Source organism: Neophocaena asiaeorientalis, unplaced genomic scaffold, assembly GCF_003031525.2.
Source record: "Neophocaena asiaeorientalis asiaeorientalis breed wild unplaced genomic scaffold, Neophocaena_asiaeorientalis_V1.1 scaffold40, whole genome shotgun sequence".
In the NCBI taxonomy this organism is placed as follows: domain Eukaryota; kingdom Metazoa; phylum Chordata; class Mammalia; order Artiodactyla; family Phocoenidae; genus Neophocaena; species Neophocaena asiaeorientalis.
The window spans coordinates 14,856,199-14,860,648 of record NW_020185335.1 but is presented as its reverse complement, the minus strand read 5'-3'; positions in this window follow the sequence as shown (position 1 = coordinate 14,860,648).

Genomic DNA, 4,450 nt, shown 5'->3' with positions numbered 1-4,450 from the left:
AGAGTGGTGGCAGAAGGGCGTTCTCAGCTGAGGGAAAGGCTGGGAGGGCTGGACAGACCGTGGGGAGCGTGTCCCAAGCCCAGGTCAGGTGAGGGGCCTCTGAAGGCCAGGCCACACTGTGAGCCCTCTTTCTGCTTCACTGTGCCCCCAGTGTCCCTGACTTCACCTCTGTATAGCTCTGAGAGGCCCTGTGGGGACACTGTTGTCAGCCCAACCCCCACTCCAAGCTTCCCTTACCTACCACCCTGACCGCTACCGGATCCCCACAGCCACTCCTGGCCCCACTACAGGCTGAAGCCAGCCGGGCCTTCCGTTAAGCAAATGATAGATAACCTTAGGCCCTGCCCTGCCCTTACTTTCTCCTCTGAACCTCCCTGAATGTGGGTCCCGGTGGCCTGTGGCCACAGGGCCCTTGCACAAGCTGTTCCTGCTACCCGGTGCACCCTTCCCTCCCACTGCCTGGCCCCCTCACCCTTCCTCAGGGAGGTCCTGACTGCTTCCAGACCACATTAGGCTGCTCCTCTCTGGTCCAGCTTGCAGGGCCCAGGTGCCTTTTCTGTGGTACTCAGCACGCTGTTACCTTACGCTTGCAGGGGTATGAGTGAGTTGTGGACGGTTCCTCAGTGCCAGGGCCCGTGCTGAGCACCGTCTGCTCCCAACAGCTCTCTGAAGAAGGGACGGTTAGAATTCCCATTTGCCAGACAAGGAAACTGAGGCTCAGAGAAGTGAAGTCACTCCCCCAAGGCCACACAGCAGGTTAGCAGCAGAGCAGGGGTCTCCCCAGGAAACCCACGCCTGCTGCTCCAGAATGGGCCCTGGTGGCTGCGCTGGGGGGAAGGGGACCCAGGCCTCGCTCCCACCGCTGCTGGTCAGCCCAAGGCCCTGGAGCCGCTGGGCAGTTGTGCCAGGGGCCCTCACCGATGCTTGTCAACACCGGCTCTGTGAAGGGTTTAATTAACTTCCTGTTTCAAGGGGGTATAATGAGTTCTAAGCACCACGTGACTCCATAGGGAGGTCAAATGGCAGCAAAGATGTCAAAATAAATTAAGTTAGGGATCAGAGGCGGCCTGCAGGAGGGGCAGGGGAGAAGCCGGGTGATGCCAGTGACGACTAGATGCTGCCCGGGCCACCCTGCGGGGAGGGGAGGTGTACGGGGCGGCGGGCTGCTGCCCGGGCTGCCCCCGTGGTGGCTCCGACTGGCTCTGGCCTGGGAGATGGGCTCAGGTGGTCCCTGTTTGATATCCACCGCCCACCCCTCAGACGTCTTGGGGGAGCAGGGACGGGGGGGAACGAGTCTGGTCTCCTCCCGGCTCAGCAGTCCTCCCTGAAACCGGCACCTCTAACAAGCTGCACCCTCTGAGACCCCGGGACGCAAAGGTTCTTGCCAGCAGACTGTCCTCAGGTATTAGTGAGATCCACCACTTCATGCAGCTGCCCAGGTGTGGCCCATTTACCAGCCAGGCGCAGACAGGAAATATTATCTGGACATTTCCCAACCAAGAGAGTGGGGGTCACGTGGGTTACATCACCAGATAGGAAGCGCACACTTCCTCGTTCGCCCTCCTTCCTTCCTTCCCCCTCCCCCTCCCCTTCCCCGCTCCCCCCACAGACGTGGATTGCGCTCCCATACTGGGCACTGGAGGTACAACTGTGAACAGCACACAGGACGCGTCACTCAGGGTCCAGCGGCAGGACAATAGCCAGGATTAAGGAGTGGGCTGTGGGGCACATCAGGTCTAAGTACAGCAGGCTGGGGCCTGGGGCAATGGGGGTGCAGCTGCCATCTTAGCAGGTGGTTAGGGAGACCACAGAGAAGAGGTGCCCCCTGAGCAAAGACCTCAAGGAGGGGAGGGGAGGGAGGGAGCCAGGTGGACAGCGGGGGGACAGGGTCCGGGCAAAGCCAGCGAGCCCCAGCACTTAGCCCTCGGAGGGAGCCCCGAGTGTCAGGGCTGGAAGGGTTTTCAGTGATTGTTGGGCCCATTTCAATAGGCAGGAAGGGACTTCACTGGTGGCACAGTGGTAAAGAATCCACCTGCCGATGCAGGGGACACGGGTTCAAGCCCTAGTCCGGGAAGATCCCACACGCCACAGAGCGACTAAGCCCGTGCGCCACGTCTACTCAGCCTGTGCTCTAGAGCCCGCGAGCCACAACTACTGAACCTGCGAGCCACAACTACTGAAGCCCGCGCGCCTAGAGCCCGTGCTCTGCAACAAGATAAGCCACCGCAATGAGAAGCCCGCGCATCGCAACGAAGAGTAGCCCCCGCGCAGCAACTAGAGAAAGCCCGCGTGCGGCAACGGAGACCCAATGCGGCCAAAAATAAATAAATAAGTTTATAAAAAAAAAAAAAAAAGGAAAACTGAGGCCCAGAGGGCTGGTGATGAGCCTGAGGTCTCTGGCCCCTGGTGGTCACCCCCCTGCCTGGGCCCCAGCAACGGTCCTGGGTCTCTCGGCAGCTGAGACCGAGGTGCGGTGTGTTCAGGCCCGGGAGGGCCATCTGCATCCTCTCTCTGCCTGGGGCTCCGGGGAGGAGGCCGGTGGCCTTGAGTTGCAGCCCACAAGGCCATGCCAGCCGGTCAGCAAGGTAGACATTACCCTGTGGGAAGGGGCTGTGGCCTTGAGCTCCCAGGCGGGCGGAAAGGACCAATGCCCCAAAGGCTCGGCACGGCCACAGCAGCGGGACCTCGGGCCAACTGCCCACCCACCAGGCAGGCGGAGACACGGGGTCTGGGGAAACACAGCCTCAGGCTCAATTCTAGAGCCCACCCGCGGCACGATCGCAGGTGACGTGGACGGGACCCACGGCCTCCAACTCCTGTCCCCGCACGGGTGGTGCTTGGATGGACCCCGGTGAGGAGGATCCAGCCCTTCCCTGGAGGCCCTTTGCACCTCTGAGGCCTTCTCTGTGGGACCCTGTACTTGAAGATTCTTCCACCTGCGTGAGCGTGGCCGTCTACACACTCTCCCTGGGAGACCGGATTCTCTGAGCCTAGGAAAGCCCACTTTAATGACATTCTCCAGCAGGGTCCCTGCGAATGTGCCCTCTAGCCACGCGGGCAAGCCTCCCCCTTTACGGGGCCTGGGGATGGGGCCTGGCCTGCCTGTTCCACCACCAGCCGTCTCCCTCCTGCTGCCCTGTCCACCGAGTTCTGGCAGACCCCCACCCGCTCCCCCCGCCCGTCCCCTCCACCTGGCCCTCCTTACCTGGTCCCAGGCACCATCTTCTCTCCTGCCCCGTCTCCAGGCTGGGGGCCGAGGGGTGGTCGGGGTCAGGCTTTGGGACCTGGGAGGGTGCAGTTGTACGATACAGCGCTCATGTGACCTTGCTACTGACCCTCTGTCTCCCCGGCCCCCTGCCCAGTGCAGGGCAGCCCCGGGGGACCCTGCAGTCTCAGGGTGAGGGGCACTCTGGCCTCCCAGGTGGGGAAGCCAGGCCCGGGGGTCTCTGCCCGAGGCCAGCGAGGGCAGTGGGGTCTGGGCTCTGCTTCTCAGCTTTCTCAGGGGATCAGGGAGCCGTGGCCCCTGCACAGGCCTATACCCACCTGGACCCTCTCCCATCCTGTCCGGCACCCTCCCTCGGCTCACATGGGGCCCTTCGGGATGCCCACCCCGGACGCCTCGAGGGTTGGGTCCCAGGGATATACCCCACAGTCACTCACGTGGTCGTGTGTGTGTGGGCGAAGCCGTGGAGGACTGCACCCCCGTGTGCCGTGTGTGTCTCTGGGCCCGTCGGTGGGGACGGGGGTGCCCAGTGTACCCGTGATGTGTGTGTGTGGGGCTTGGAGGCCGGTGCCCACCGAGGCCCGGCAGCCGAGCTGCCCCTTCCCTGCTGAGCCGGTGAATGCTGCCACCTGCTGGCCAGGTTGGCGCTGTCCATGCCACGGGGCTTGCGGCTGCGGGGTGGGCTCAGGGTCCAGCAGGGTGGGTTTTGCTCATGTCCAGCCCTGAGAAGACTAGAGCTGCGGGGGTCCCCGACGTGGTGAGCCTTGGCACCCGAGGGCGCGGAGCGCCCGGCTCGCCCCAGCCCCGGATTCACAGTCTGGGGCAGGGCCTGGACGCCCCGTCGTGTTTCTGGAGATGCAGACGCCGGCCCCAGGCCGCCCAAGGCGTGGTGAGCCAATGGTGGGGGGGCACTCAGTGCCGTGGACCCAGCCGGCCCATGGGCATCCACCACCAAGTCCCCAGATAGCCTTTCCCCAACGCAGCTCCAGCTCCACCCACGGAAAGCGCAACTCCCAGCCCGCACCACTTCGTAAGCCGCTGGCTTGTTCCCGGCCCACGGTAGGGGTGGAAATGGAGGCAGCCCACCTGGGCGGGGGGACTTGGTGGGAGCGGCTGAGACCGAGAGAGAGGACAGGGCACCTGGCGGAGGGAATGGCAGGGCCGGGGCCTGGCAGGACAAGGGGGAGTGCGTAGGGCGTGGGGCGTGGGGGGGCGTGGGCTCGGCAG